At 39.9% G+C, this 16305-nt stretch overlaps 1 protein-coding gene across 11 annotated transcripts in view; it reads left to right on the forward strand.

The window, feature by feature from the left end:
* The first annotated feature begins 8512 nt into the window (after window positions 1-8512).
* Window positions 8513-16305, forward strand: part of SCEL (sciellin) — a 126031-nt gene continuing 118238 nt past the window's right edge. For 7 of the 11 annotated variants that reach the window (XM_027557743.1, XM_027557749.1, XM_027557745.1 and 4 more), the window contains exon 1: window positions 8514-8671. The gene's annotated coding sequence lies outside the window, so the exon portion shown is untranslated. Of the gene's footprint in view, window positions 8672-16305 lie in introns of all 11 variants that reach the window. The other 4 variants (XM_027557751.1, XM_027557750.1, XM_027557746.1 and 1 more) reach the window with 1 other exon arrangement.

Consider the following 16305-nt stretch of genomic DNA (forward strand, 5'->3'; position numbering starts at 1 on the left):
GATGGAGGAGCCTGGTGGACTACAGTCCATGGGGTCACAAAGATACTTGACTAAAGCTACTTAACATGTGTACATGGAATGGAGAGAGGGGAGGAGGAGGCGATGACAATGAAGGATTCAACCTTAGGCAATAAGGGCAGCTATGCTAATATGGTTTGAGCAATCTCTATGAGATGCAGAGAAATCTCTTTTTTTAAGAGAATAGTGAAAGTTGTAACCTGTAGGTGAGTTGAAGAACCAATAATATAGCCTTTAGTTGAGCCTATTATATAGTCTATAGCCTATACTCCAGCCAGAGATAGAAAATTTTGATTAGAAAATCAGATTTAGAAAACAGATAAACCAGATGTTTGGCAAACAGTGGCTATACCTTGTATATGTCCTTTTATGGGGTTGCAGTCCATGGGATCGCAAAGAGTTAGACATGACTGGGGAACTGCACAACAATAATAACAACAGCAAGGTCCTTTTACTGTTTGTGATTATTATTCCTTCTTTCAGTCCACAATACTGAGTGCTGCTATGTGTCAAAACTATGCTACATGCTTAGAATAAAGCTAAATCTACAGGTCTGGCCTCTGATCGCAAGGGGCTGCTTGAGGTAACACCATGGAATATTTGGCTATGGAGAGACTAATGTAAAGTGGGAAGATTGTGAATTGAAGAAAATAAAAAGTGATGATTGTGAAACTATGAAATAACAATCTGGGTTTTTAAGTAAGGCTGTTTGCATAAAGATATTCACATAAGAATACTAGAATCTTGATAAATTGTTGGAAGATTTTGGAGCAGTTAAAATAATCAATGATCACTCTATGCTGACTCTGTTACTTTGGTAAAGTGATAAAAGAAGGTCTGCGCCAAATCTCACTCCTGGCCACGGGAACTGAATTTGCTAGGCTGCAAAACGACTGATTCTGGTGGGTACAGCAGCAAGGAGGAAGTTAGCAAAGCTTTCAGTGGGGGTTTCTCAACTTTGACACTATTGAGGTGAGTTTGGCGGCAAGCCCTGCTTACTCCATTACATCTCTGCTTCTAGTCTCTCATTAATTAAACCAGCCATGCCTCAGATTGCCAAACTCCAAACTATAAGCAAAATCATAAGCAAAATCTGGAAACATTAAGAAGAAAATCCAGGACGGCAGAATGGATGAACGGTTCATTTCCCTCTCAGCCACTTGAACTTCAAAACTGAGTGTCAACAATGTCTTCTAAGTTCAAGTGGAATTCTTTAGTCTCCTCACTATGTGACACCCTCAAAATTGCTCTGTATTACTTTAGCTTGATGTATTATAATTACTTAATTCAATGTCTATCTCCCCAGACATGGAGAGTGCCTGGAGACCAATCACCATGTCTCATTAATTTTTCTGTCCACTGGGACTGAAACAGTACCAGAAGCGTGTGTGTGTGCATGTGCTAAATCGCTTCAGTCGTGTCCTATTCTTTGCGACCCCATGGACTGTAGCCAGCCAGGCTCTTCTGTCCATTGGATTCTCCAGGAAAGAATACTGGAGTGGGTTGCCATAACCTCTTCCAGGAGATCTTCCCAACGCAGGGATCGAACCTGCGTCTCTTATGTCTCCTGCGTTGGCAGGCAGGTTCTGTATCAGTAGCGCCACCTGGGAAGTCCGTCCATGTGCATTTACTGATAAGAGCCACTGTTCTTTACTGTCACCCGTTATTCAGGGCTCAGACCTGATGTCAATGTAGCTCACCCTACAATCCAGCCACGGTCTCTTGGGTAAAGTGCCCATCTCCTTTCTGGCACTTTGGGGAGGCAGTGGACCTGCAAAGCCAAGAATGCAGGCTCTGCAGTCAGCCTGTCTAGGCGGGAATTCTGGACATGTCTAACTCCCAGCTGTGTGACCTTAGGCTTCCACTTTCTGCTGTCTATCACCTAACCACAGTTCCAATGGTTTCTATGGTGTAAGGTTTTTGTGAGGATTAAATGAAATAATAATATAGGTAAAGCATTAAGCAGTTAGAACTGGGCATGGAGCAACAGACTGGCTCAAAATTGGGAAAGGAGTACGTCAAGGCTGTATATTGTCACCCTGCTTATTTAACTTATATGCAGAGGACATCATGTGAAATCCTGGGCTGGATGAAGCATAAGCTTGATTCAAGATTGCTGGGAGAAATATCAATAACCTCAGATACGCGGATGACACCACGGCAGAAAGTGAAGAAGAATTAAAGACCCTCTTGATGAAAGTAAAAGACAAAAGTGAAAAATTTGGCTTAAAACTCGACATTCAGAAAACTAAGATCATGGCATCTGGTCCCATCACTTCATGGCAAATAGATGGGGAAACAATAGAAACAGTGAGAGGTTTTATTTTTTTGGGCTCCAAAATCACTGCAGATGGTGACTGCAGCCATGAAATTAAAAGACGCTTACTCCTTGGAAGAAAAGCTATGACCAACCTAGACAGCATATTAAAAAGCAGAGACATTACTTGGCCAACAAAAGGTCCATCTAGTCAAAGCTATGGTTTTTCCAGTAGTCATGTATGGATGTGAGAGTTAGATTATAAATAAAGCTGAGTGCTGAAGAATCGATGCTTTTGAACTGTGCTGTTGGAGAAGACTCTTGAGTGTCCCTTGGACTGCAAGGAGATCGAACCAGTCCATCCTAAAGGAAATTAGTCCTGAATATTCATTGGAAGGACTGATGCTGAAGCTGAAACTCCAGTACTCTGGCCAACTGATTTGAAGAACCGATTCCTTGGAAAAGACCCTGATGCTTGGAAAGATTGAAGGCGGGAGGAGAAGGGGATAGCAGAGGATGAGATAGTTGGATGGCATCACTGACTCGATGGACATGAATTTGAGCAAGCTCTGGAAGTTGGTGATAGACAACGAATCCTGGTATGCTGCAGTTCATGGGGTTGCAAAGAGCTGGACACAACTGAGTGACTGAACTGAACTGAACTGAACTGAACTGAAAGCCCTAAGCAGTGACTGGAACATCTTTAAACTATTGTTGTTGCTGTTGTTATTTTTTATCATCATCATTATAATCTTCATTTACCTTGCCTTATCTCTGCTGGTTTCTTTGGGTAAGGGTAGTTGCCTGTTTGGAGAATTAAGAAGAGTCAGAAAGCTTCAGGAACTCAGGGATGAGCCCTTTTGGGTCCTCCCGGTGTTGTATGTAAAGTGCAGGTATGGATTTGTGATTAAATAAACCTGATCTCTTCACTGCACCCTGTCTGGGTGGTAAAGAGATTGATGTCATCCTAATCCTCGCACTAAGAAAGACATGGACCTGAGAGTGAAGTGACTGTCTGCAGTGAGCAGTGGGTCTGCACAGGTGATGGTGCCCAGGTTCCTGTGGGGTCTCTGCTGGGCTCTCCGAGGTGGGTATGCATCATGCTGGCACTACCAGTGCCTATTAAGCAATGCACTTGCTCTTGCAACACTGGCAGTAAAGCAGTAATTCATTAATTCTGGCATCTGTCAACTCCCAGCCCAAGAGAAATTGGCACTGTAATTATCACTCAAATGATACCGCTTTTGTTGCAACATGTACATAACATTTCTTTTTTCCATCTGGGAGGAAAGTGGGAAGCCCTCTATCTTTCAACCTCTCAGAGTCCCTGCATGACAGATGTGAGAGCTTTGAGTTGCTGATTTGTCCTGTTTATATTTTTCTTTTGCATTTTCAGCATCACTTTTTGAATCTCTGTGGGTTGAGAAGGTATCTTAGTCTGTTCAGGTGGCTAAAACAAAATTACGCAGACCTGGTAGTTTAGAAACAACAGGAATTTGATTCTTCCAGGAGGCTGGGAAGTCTGAGATTAGACTGCCAGCATGGTGGGATGAGGCCCCTTTTCATGGTTCATACCCTGCATCTTCTTACTGTGTCTTTAGTTGTGGGAGGGGCTAGAAAGCTCTGAGGAGTGGGATCTCTTTTATAAGAACAATGATCCCATTCATGAAGCCTCCACCCTCATGACCTAGGCACCTCCCAAAGGCTCCACTTCCCAGCACTATCATCTTTGCAGGTTAGGATTTCACATATGAGTTTTGAGAGGACACAAACATTCAGACCAGGAGGAGGTGAAGATTTTTCATAGCAATCCTTTTTTTGTTTTTTTACTTTAAACTTTTTAATTAGTATTGAGGGTATAGTCAATTAATAGTATTGTACAACATTGCTCATTATTAGAGAATGCAAATCAAAACTACAATTAGATATCACTTCACACCAGTCAGAATGGTCATCATCAAAAATGCACAAACAATAAATGCTGGAGAGGGTGTGGAGAAAAGGGAACACTCTTGCACCATTGGTGGGAATGTAAATTGATACAACCACTATGGAAGACAGTATGGAGAGTCCTTAAAACACTAGGAATAAAACCGCCTTATGACCCAGCAATTCCACTCCTAGGCATATACCCTGAGGAAATAAAAATTGAAAGAGACACATGTATGCCATTGTTCATTGCAGCAGTATTTACAATAACTAGAACATGGAAGCAACCTAGATGTCCACTGACAGATGAATGGATAAAGAAGTTGTGGTACATATGCACAATGGAATATTACTCAGCCATAAAAAGGAACGCATTTGAGTCAGTTCTAATGAGGTGGATGAACCCAGAACCTATTATACAGAGGAAGTGAGTCAGAAAGAGGAAGATAACCACCATATTCTAACACATATATACGGAATCTAAAAAAATGGTACTGAAGAATTTACTTACAGGGCAGCAGTGGAGAAACAGACATATAGAGTAGACTTATGGACATGGGGAGAGAGGAGAAGAGGGTGAGATGTATGGAGAGAGTAACATGGAAGCTTATATTACCATATGTAAAATAGATAGCCAATGGGAATTTGCTGTATGGCTCAGGAAACTCAAACAGGGGCTCTGTATCAACCTAGAGGGGTGGAATGGGGAGGGAGATGGGAGGGAGGTTCAAAAGGGAGTGTATATATGTATACCTATGGCTGATTCATGTTGAGGTTTGACAGAAAACAACAAAATTCTGTAAAGAAATCCTTCAATAAAAAATAAATTAATTAAAAAATATAGTAGCTTCAAGTGAACAGCAAAGGGACTCAGCCATACATATACATGTATCCAATCTCCCCCAAATCGCCCTCCCATTCAGGCTGGCACATAATATTAGCAATTCTGAAATGAATGTATGACAAGTTCTTAAAACAATGCCTGGCACATGGACAGTGTTATATAAGTATTTGCTGCTGCTAAGTCGCTTCAGTCATGTCCGACTCTGTGCGACCCCATGGATGGCAGCCCACCAGGCTCCCCTGTCCCTGGGATTCTCCAGGTAAGAACACTGGAGTGGGTTGCCATTTCCTTCTCCAAGTATTTACTACTTTCCTTATAATGTAGTAATAAGTGCTCATTTTTTGGCTATTTGTTTCACTGGAATACAACATGTAGAAAAAGCTCTGCCCTGTTTCAGGCAATAGGTTCAGCAAACATTCCCCCATTTGAGAACCAATCGATCGTGGCTCTCCCCTATGTGGGGCTTCCCAAGTGGTGCTAGTGGTAAAGGATCCATCTGCCAACGCAGGAGACAAGGGTTGCAGGTTCGATCCCTGGGTCGGGAAGATCCCCTGGAGGAGGAAATGGCAACCCACTCCAGTATTCTTGCCTGGAGAATCCCATGGACAGAGAAGCCTGGTGGGCTACAGTCCATGGGGTCACAGAGTCAGGCACTACTGCTGCTGTTGCTACTAAGTCAATTCAGTCGTGTCTGACTCTGTGCAACCCCATAGACGGCAGCCCACCGGGTTCCCCCGTCCCTGGGATGCTCCAGGCAAAAACACTGGAGTGGGTTGCCATTTCCTTCTCCAATGCATGAAAGTGAAAAGGGAAAGTGAAGTCGCTCAGTAGTGTCTGACTCTGTGCGACCCCATAGATGGCAGCCCACCAGGCTCCCCAGTCCCTGGGATTCTCCAGGCAAGAGTACTGGAGTGGGTTGCCACTGCCTTCTCCGAAAGGAGTCTTCTATGAAAGTTCAAAGTCCCCTTACAAACCTCATTGTATCACCCCAGGCAGCCAGTGCCAAACGGTTGACATGGGCAACCTGGATAAAACATTTGCCATCCCAGCCTAGGAGCTTACATTCTAGAGGCCTCAAGAACTCTGCCTCTCATAGTGAACTAGGTGTGGTAAAGCTGAGTTATTCTAAGCATGTTCGAAGCTCCCCAGCTCAAAGCCTGAGTGAAACTAAGGCTAAACCTATTTGACCTCCTCCACCCCTGGCACATTCTTGATTGACCTCTTTGAACTTTAAGATTCTTAATTTTCAGCAGTCTTTTACCTGAATGTCTGTTCAGCAATGAGGAAGTCTGAATATTGCTGAGGTGTTTAGAATTAGCCCTTTTTTGAATCAAAGACTTAGTTCTAAATGGAAAGACACTGATGTGACTTACTAGTATAGGTTCTAGTATGTAAAATAAAAGGATAATAAAATAATAATTAACTAATTTTAATAATAAAAATCCTCAATTCTGTGCAGAAATGATTGTTTGGAAACTCAAAATCTTTAATGTATCGTGGGCGGTATATTTTTCTTCATTGCAAAGTAGAAAATTATTTTCTGTTTCTATATTCTACAAAGGATAAAAACATACATTTAAGCATTCTGTAATATATTACTTGTCCCTACAAGCTAACTCTGAGACTGTTTTAGCCCTTCATTCAGCTAAATGAATACTGAATGATCCTGAATATAATATTTCTAAAATACTTATTTTTTGAGATGAGCCAAGTCACATCTCGGTTTTTCAACTATCTCATCTGTAATATTAATGTCCAAACCTCAGTCCAACCAATATTTATGGGCCTCACAAAAATTTAGAATGTATTTCTTTTTTTTTTTAATGTATTTCTAAAATGCCTTTCAGACATAAAATTCTACAAAAGCACTGAATAAACATGTGTATATATACATATATATATATATGTAAACATGTGTATATATACATATATATATATAAACATACATATATATATATCTCAAGTCAAAGTGTTAGTCGCTCAGTCATGTCCAACTCTTTATGACCCCATGGACTGCAGCCTACCAGGTTCCTCTGTCCATGGGGATTCTCCAGGCAAGAACACTGGAGTGGGTAGCCATTTCCTTCTCCAGGGGATCTTCCCAACCCAGGGATCAAACTTGGGTTGCAGGCAGATTCTTTACCATCTGAACCACCAGGGAATATATATACATGTATATATATACACATATATATACATATATATATATATATATACATATATACATTGGAAAAGGAAATGGCAACCCTCTCCCATATTCTTGCCTGGAGAATCCCACATACAGAGGAGCCTAGGGGGCTACAGTCCATGGGGTCCCAAGAGTCGGACACAACTTACAGACTAAATCACCACCACCACTATATATATATATAAAACCTTTAAAGAACATTTTCAATTTGACTTTATTTTTTCAAAAAATTTTTGGCCCAGCCACACAGCATGTAAGATTTCAGCTCCATGGTTATGGATCGAATCCCTGTCCCCTGCATTGGAAGCATGGAGTTTCAACCATTGGATGGCCAAGGAAGTCCTTGTTTCCTTTTTAAATGTTCAAATCCTCAACCCAGAATAAGAGCACATTAAGATAGGGATGTCCCAGTCCATAATAGCTGCATCCTGCAATTGCCTGAACCTTCTAATGGGAATGTTTCTGTATCTTCTTATAGTCACTTCTATGACTGTAGTTCCTCTGGACTGTGGTTTTTCAGGAGCTGTCTTGAAATGGGGAGGATTTGGTTAATTATTGGTGTGGCAGATGAATAGAGGTGACCCAGGACATTCTAATGACTCGTTCCTCTCAGCAGTGTTCCAGATTCACTAAGCTTCTTTAAAGACTCCTGGCTGTCACGGAAGGTACATTTCAGAACCTGTAATAGGAGCCCCCACCTAGTGTGGCTCCGCTTCATTGTTTTTTGCTCTCTAAGGAGGTGTCGACACTGGAGTCTACTGGGCTCTCAGATGAGAAAGAAGTTTCCAGGATGCTTTTCACATTCTTATAGGCGGTGAAATCACAAAACGATCAGAATTCTTACGTTTACTTCAGGATGTAACAGATTGCTTTCCTATTTCCTGATCTCAGCCTTCCAAAGGACTTTTCTCCCCTAAGGATCTTGATTCCAAACAGCAGTGCATTTCCTGTGTGTGTATCTGGGCCCCAGTCTTCCAGGCACCATGGGCAGAGAAGAGATCCCTCCCAGCTTAAGTTTTGTGTTTTGTTTTTTAAAAGAGAATCCAAAATAGGTTGGATACTGTGGCACCTGGTCAAGGTAGAGTTGTATGTACTGTTGATGTCAATTAAAAGGGTGATAACAGAAGTACATATTTTTGGTCTACCAAGGCCATAAATTGCAGAAAGAATTCACCAAAGACAGCAGGTCGGTGAGTGAGCTGGTTTAATTGAATTGGTATTTGTACAAGGTGACACCCTCTCTCATACCACCCACCCCCTCCCTGGGTGACTCAGCCACTGAAGGAGAAGCCTCTGAACTGTTCATTAACGCAGGCAGGTGGAGGTGGAAACTGCTTTCAGTAAACCCCACGTACTCATTCGTCTCAGCCGGATCACCTGGGGGAATCACTGCAGGTTGTTTAGACAGAAAGTCCCGGTTTTCTGCCCAAGACAGGTAAGTTGAATTATATTTGCAAAGGTAAAGACATCTGCTTTATTGCATCACTTTCTCTGCTTCCTTTGCAAGTGGTTAAAATTAGAACTTACTCACTTAACTTTGTCTTCTTTCCGGTGAAATTTTGACAGCTTCCAACTGGCTGCTCTGCTTGTCCACAGCTCTGCTGCTCTTTGTTGTGATTTTAGATGGCGTTGCTTTTAAATTCTCCACAATTTTACACATTTCTGGCAGCAGAGAAATGAAAGCCTGTTTGAGTTTCCATGTGAGAGCTGTCAGCTGGCAAATCTGGTCACACATAAGGATAGTAAATTCTTAAATCGAGGGGCCAGCATTTGCTGGTTTACTTTCTCAAGATACTATAAAAACCTTTTTTAAAAGGAGCTCCCTGTCTTCACAGATGACACTTTTACTGAAATGGTGAGCTCTACCGTTTTATAGATAAGAAGTCTTATTTGTTTATCTTGACTGCTGAAAACACTTCAAGTCAGTCACTGAGCTATGTGAGAGGGCTAGCCCTCCACCCTGCCCTCTCCAAATAAGAAAATCATGTTTATTGAGTGAATGTATCAAGAAATAAAGCAGGGCGGGATTAACTGGCTGAGGGGTGGTATGCAGTTTCCCATAGAGATTCGTTCCTGTGCATTTTGCCAACTTGACTATGTTATATCCTGAGTTCCAATTTACAAATTGATTAATGTAGATGGGGGCAATTTTCAATGTCTATTCAAATCCTAGTCCTGCAAAACCAGTTTTAGAAGTCCTTTGATAAGAATAGAAAAGTTGTTTTAACCAGGCTTTCTTTTATAATTAATAGCTAAGCTGATTTGTCAGACCTGTGTTTTTCCTCCACCATTTCCATTCAAAACTCAGAGCTGTGGGAATCAAACCCAGGTGCTAATCACACTGAAAGAAAGAGAGCTCTCTTTCTTTCAGAAGGGTGCTTCCCACAGCACATCTGTCTCGGCCTTGGATTCTAGAGATTACATCACTTTCCATTGCTGAGCAGGTCACCTGCCATCTCAGAGGCATTTAGAGCTCAGTGCTCAAAGGTTACTGAGCAATTTTATAATTGGTTTTCAAACATTTTTAGCAATCAGAAAGCTAAAGGGTAGCATTTGTGGATTATAATTTTGTCATGAAATGTGATCAGATTTAAAACCGGCTTTCTCTTCCACCGTTTATAATGCACAAACGGTCCTTCTGATGTTTGCTGTCTTCCAGAACTTAAGTACTAGGAAAATCAATTTGAGAAAACTGTGAGATTACATCAATAAAAATTTTGGTAAAACATTTGGTTGATTCTGAATGTCAGGGTAGACAGAGAATGCAGATAAAAGGCCAGGATTTTTATTACAATTTTAGCTTCATGTGAAATCTTAGAGCCAATTGACATAAATTTGCAACTGGAGCAGTCAGCCCCATATAAGAAGATGATATAGTATGCACATGTAGGTTGTAGATAGGTTACAGGTTGTGATACACGCACTCAGAGCCAGCCTCACCTCAGCTGCCAGTCTGTAGGTGCTGTTCATCTGGCTGACTCCTCTAACGGCTGGAATTTTGGTTGAAATAGCTGAGAGATTCATTTTCCTGGGGACTTTGTCAACAAAGAGGAGATGTTTTGAATGACAAAGCCCAGACTGTGAAATAACTAAGCAGTCAACTCAAGCGATTTTCACTGATAGTGACCCTGTGATTTGGGCATCGACTCCAAGCACTCTTCAAGAGGGATGTGATAGATTCATTGACCAGCCAGCAGTCCATGGGAAACCTTTGCTGGCCCCACAGTTTGTCTTCTGACATGGTCCTGCTTCTAGGCTATTGGTTGATCATGTTTCTCTTGCTGAGAACTTTGAAATAAGGGTTTTGTGTATTAATTATTGGAAACTTGTCTGTAGTTGCTTGAAGTTTATTTTGAATCAAAAGTCTTTATCAAATATATTTCTTAAGGGTTTCTAGTCCTTGTAAAAAAATCCATGTGATTTTAGAATTTGGTGAAGGCCCTTCCTTAAATGGATGCTCTGTCAAATAACAGCTATATTTATTAGATTTGTGTTTATGTTAGTTGCTAAACTTTTTAAAGATATGAATCATCCTTTTACTGTGATTATTAAATGGAAGAGTGCTTTTTATAGCTACCCATTAAACAACAACTGGCTTACTTCTAGTTCTGAACTCATTGTAATTGTATACTTGAGAGCTCTAAGCGTCTAAATAATTTATTCTCTGTTTCTAGACCCAAGTTTTCCTGGCCTAAAATGTGATTAAGTCTCCTTTTAATGGAACCTTCTGGGAGAAAGTAATAAATCATATAGACCATACTTTTTTAAACTAGAATACACCCATCCAAGGAAACTGTGACAGTATTCCAGAAAATTCTTAGAAGCCACAAGATATGCAGAGTACATCTGCATCAAGAACTAATTTTAAATATTTTGGAGAAAACGGCCTCCCTGCAGCCTTACCTTCCTCACTCATCTTTCCCAGTGTTCTGTCTCTCATTAAGTAAACATTTGAAAGGAATCTACAGAAGGCTGGAATCCAGATAGACTTGGATTTAATTATGACCCCACTTTGACCAAGTGTCACTTATATGATCATACTTACCTCACAGTACCAGCAAATAAAAAGAAAATTTAGGGTTCCTACTTAATTATGCATATATTTGTATAATACGATAATATGACTTATGTAGTCTTTCACAAAAACACAAAGATATGTAAAACATGGAGAAAATTTCTGTATGAAAAATGTGGGACCTAGATTAAGAAAATCACAGAAGTTTACTATAAGGCCTAAACTTTGTTGAGAAAAAACGTCTTTGAGTAGGTTCCTGGATGAACAGATCGAACGTCACCAATGTCAGCTCTTCTTCAACCATTTTATAGGATTCATGCTGTTCCAATCAAAAGTGTTAATAGAATATTTCTTTTGAAATCAAAGAAAATAATTTTAATGTTTATCTTAAGAAATTAATAAATTAGAATAGCTGATATAATTTCTACAAGGGAAATTAGTGAGGGGTGCTTGTATTAAATATTAAAATGTATTATAAAAAGACAGAACTAAAATAGTTTGTTTCTGTTGCAAGAAACTAATGGTAGATCTATGGAACAGAAGAGACAGCAATGAAGCACATTCTTGAATATATAAGAAATTTTTTATGTGACAAAGGAAAAATCATGTATCAGTGGGAAAGGGATTATCAAAGTAAATCCATATAGATTAGAGTTTATATGTAAAAATAAAATACATCCTTTAATTAGACGAAAATGTGTAAATATTTATTAATCTCATTTTTGCAACAAATGTTCCTCTAGAATTGATTATGTGCCAGACACAATAATAATATTTGGAAATACAACTGTAGAGAAAATGGTCTTGGTAACAACCCTCAGATTTACAATGTGTGTGTGTGTTGGAGATGGAGACAAACTATTCAGCCACGCAAACAGGCAGTCTGTATGGTAATGTTGTTTTGGAGAGGTACTCTTTGCCTTGTGAACACTTAGTAAGCCTCTTAACTCAGCCTGGAGAAGTGAAGGCACAGTCAGGTTATGATGGTATCACTGAATGCCTCTAGGAGGATATGTAATGTGTGACCTTAAAAGTCTTTCCTGAAAGGAGAGTAAGGGTGATTTTCCTTCTCCATTTCCTTCTCCAATGCATGAAAGTGAGAAGTGAAAGTGAAGTCGCTCAGTCATGTCTGACTCTTGGCGACCCCATGGACTGCAGCCTTCCAGGCTCCTCCATCCATGGGATTTTCCAGGCAAGAGTACTGGAGTGGGGTGCCATTGCCTTCTCCAAGGGTGAAGAGAGGCTCAGAAAGAATGCTTTAGGCAAAAACTGTAGCGCACGCAACAGCATAAAGGTGATTAAGAGGATGGAGCCCTCAGGAATTGGAATGACAGTCTAGCAGTAGCTCAGATGGTAAAGCATCTGCCTGCAATGCAGGAGACCAAGGTTCAACCCCTGGGTCGGGAAGATCCCCTGGAGAAGAAAATGGCAACCCACTCCAGTATCCTTGCCTAGAAAATCCCATGGACAGAGGAGCCTGGCAGGCTACAGTCCATGGGGTCACAAAAAGTCAGATACGACTGAGTGGCTAAATTCCCTAGTAGAGCTTGAGTGAAGCATGGGGAGTGGGAAGAAAGAAGACCAGAGGGTACAGACTTGTAAGCCTTGTCAACAATTTGGATTTTATCCTGACAAAAATGGAGGCCATTGAAGAATTTTAAGCAGAGTGGTGACTTGTGAGAATGGATTAAGAGTGTAAGTCTAGAGATTGGGAATATAGGTAGGAAGCTGTTAAAACAGTAAGCAGATCATGTCAGCTTGAATATAGAAAGATAGACAATCAAGAGAGATGTAGGAGAAGAGTTACAGTATTTGGTGATCACTTGGATTTTGAGGTCAGAAAGAAAGTTTTATTGATGGTCTACAAGGGTTTTAAGGAGTGAAAGAATTCAAAAGGGGAAAAATAGAGAATTACAAAATTAGAAGCTGCTAATGAAAAATTAGAATTAGAAGCCAAATGAATACTGGGAAAGTAAAAATAAATATTTCTGACATATAAAGATGTCAGACATATAAACATTTTCCTACAAAGAAAATAAGAAAGCAATAAGAAATCTGTAATATTAATCAGTGGATAATTCACAAAATAAGACAATACCCAATAAAATTATAAAAATATGCATTTGAGCCAAAATGATTCTACTTTCACCTATTAAATTATTAAAGAGACTAATAAATGACAATTCTAAATCCTGGCCAGTGTGTGGACATTCATGTGCTGAGGGTGGATTGTAAACTGGTATAAAGTTTATGGGAAGATATTTCACAATAGAGACCAAGGACATTTTAGAAGTTCAACCCTTGGCAAATAATTTTACTTCTAAAGATTTATAAGACATAGATAAGAATAATAAGGGATGTGGTCAAAAGATTTGTATGGTTTTGTTGGAAAAAAACAGAGGAGTTATGTTATACTGATAGACCCACAAGATGAAATATTTTGTACTTGCAGAAGAATTAATTATTCAAATATTTTAAAATGGTATTGAAAATGTGCATCAATAGGCTGTAATATGCAAAATAATAATAATGGTAATAAAACAACCCTGGAGGAAAAGAACAAAGGTTGATGAAAGGTATCTGACTTTTTCCTTCTTTGTGCTTTCTTATATTTTCCACATTTTCTGTTGAACATATATTACTAATATAATAAGAGATTTTACTGTGTAAAATTGAGATGAAGAGTGACCAGATGACAGAGCTGTAGTGAGTATGAAATAAGATTAAAATAAAGAACTTAGGGTAACAGTGTTTTTGTTCATAGTACATGGTCTAAATTTGGGTTTTTTTACTCATTTAACAAATGTTTTCAGTTAGAACTGAAAATAGTGCTTGAGGGGCTCAGGCAATAGATAATTTTTATTAGATAGCATTTTTATTATTAATAATAAACATTAGACCAGTGTCATGATATGAATTTAATCACTGTCACAGAGACTAGGACTCTGCATGCTACAGCTTGATGTTATCTATCATCTGCAGTAAAGATTGGTGGTGGGAACAAGGGCAGCTGGGGGCTCATGCTAAAAGCAAGAACAAGCAGTAAAAACATTTTATGGTCGATGGTTTGTTGTTTAGTCACTCAGCCGTGTCCAAACTCTTTATGAACTTATGGACTGTAGCCCTCCAGGTTCCTCTGTCCGTGGGATTTCCCAGGCAAGAATACCGGAGTGGGTTGCCATTTCCTTCTCCAGGGGATCTACCTGACCCAGGGATTGAACCCGTGTCTCTTGCATATCCTGCATTGGCAGGCAGATTCTTTACCAATGAGTCACCAGGAAAGCCCTTGGTTGATAGTTTTCAGATTCCAAATTCATAGCGTATAGATAACTAACTGGCTGGCTCCAAGGTTTCCTTTGTGCTACATTCTGAACTATTTCACCCTCAGTAAGCAAGTTTTCTAATGGCAAGTGTAGACTGGGAAGCTGTTTAACTAAAGAAATAGCAAATTTCTAACCATCACAGCAGGCTAAGCAAGTCTTTCCCAGCCTCGTAATTATTGGATTTCCTTCTACAGTGCGTGTGAAGGCTAAACATAGTCCATTAACTTAAATGCACTTATTAACGTTTACACTTCGTGAAGCCCTGTTTGTTTTATCCTTACATAATATTTCATGTTCTTTTAGGTGATAATTAGTTGTTTGATGGTTTGTTGTATTTATCTCACAGAAGATAATGCTGTTGTTTATTGGGTTTTAATTATAGAGTTTCTCTTATTCTTCTGTTGAAAATAGTTTAATAGCCTTTGTGCTTTTTTCAGTTTCTAGGCGTTTTTCCCTATTATTAGTGATTTCTGGGAAGCAAGTACTAGTAGGTATTATTGAACCATGAAGGCTTTTTCATACACAAAAATGAATACCACCAAGCTACATATGTCATTCTAGACATTTTTGCTGTGTTTATTTCCATAGTCTATGTTTGCTTTTGGTTTTCCCCCCATCACTTTAGCGATTTCTCCTAAGCAACTATTCACATTTGGTCTTCCCTATAAAGATATCAATTTACCCAAGTCTATTAGAAGCTCAATAAATTAACTCTGGAGAGACTCTGGAGCATCCAACTATCTCTCTGCTGTTCCCATGATACTTTGTTAAGAAGATCAGAGAAAGTCTGCCCCAAATCTCTCAGTGGAGGTCCATCACAGATTTCTATTGCAAAGGAAACATCATTTCTCCTCACCCTTTCTTTTAACCTGGTAACTTTCTACCTATTGACACCTTTTTATTTCCCGAGCTTCTGGGACAGGAACTCTGATGTCAGCTCTGTTTGGATTGGAATCCCAATTGTGCACTAGCTTTGTAACTTGAGGCAAACTGCTCATCCTAAAAACCTCTTTCCAAAAAGAGAGATTTTTTTCCCCTACTTTCCTTTTTTTCTTTTTTTATTAGAGGACATTACTCAGCTATAAAACAGAAGGAACTAATATCACCCCCTCTCCACATTTCCAACTCATGCACTGCCTTCTGCAAACAGACTCTGACTTCATTGAAATCATTCATTATAAAGTTTACTTAGGTGGAGAAGGAGGATAATCACTGTATCAGCCTTAAGGCATTATGTGGATATGTATTATGCATAATACATGCATGCGTGCATGCTAAGCCGCTTCAGTCATGTCTGACTCTTTGTGACCCTGTGGACTGTAACCCAATAGGCTCCTCTGTCCATGGGATTCTCCATGCAAGAATACTGGAGTGGGTTGCCACGCCCTCTTCCAGGGGATCTTCCCCAACCCAGAGATTGAACCCATGTCTCCTGCAGCTCCAGCAATGCAGGCAGACTCTTGACTGCTGAGCCACTGGGGAAGCCCTGAGCATAATACATATACAATCTAAGCTGAATAGGGCTAACACTATCACGTGACCAAGTATCAGTGGTGAATTCTTTTTGTTGGCGTTTTTCTCTTTTCTTCTTTCATCTTCTAGTTTGTTATTCTATTTTCTGCTCTGCAATTTTTTTTCTTTTCTGTCTTGCTCTTCCTAGTCTCTTTTATCTCTGCACCACCTCATTCCAGTTGCTTTGCTCACACAATCTTTCTTAGGGAGAGTTAGCAG

Source organism: Bos indicus x Bos taurus, chromosome 12 (assembly GCF_003369695.1).
Source record: "Bos indicus x Bos taurus breed Angus x Brahman F1 hybrid chromosome 12, Bos_hybrid_MaternalHap_v2.0, whole genome shotgun sequence".
Lineage (NCBI taxonomy): Eukaryota > Metazoa > Chordata > Mammalia > Artiodactyla > Bovidae > Bos > Bos indicus x Bos taurus.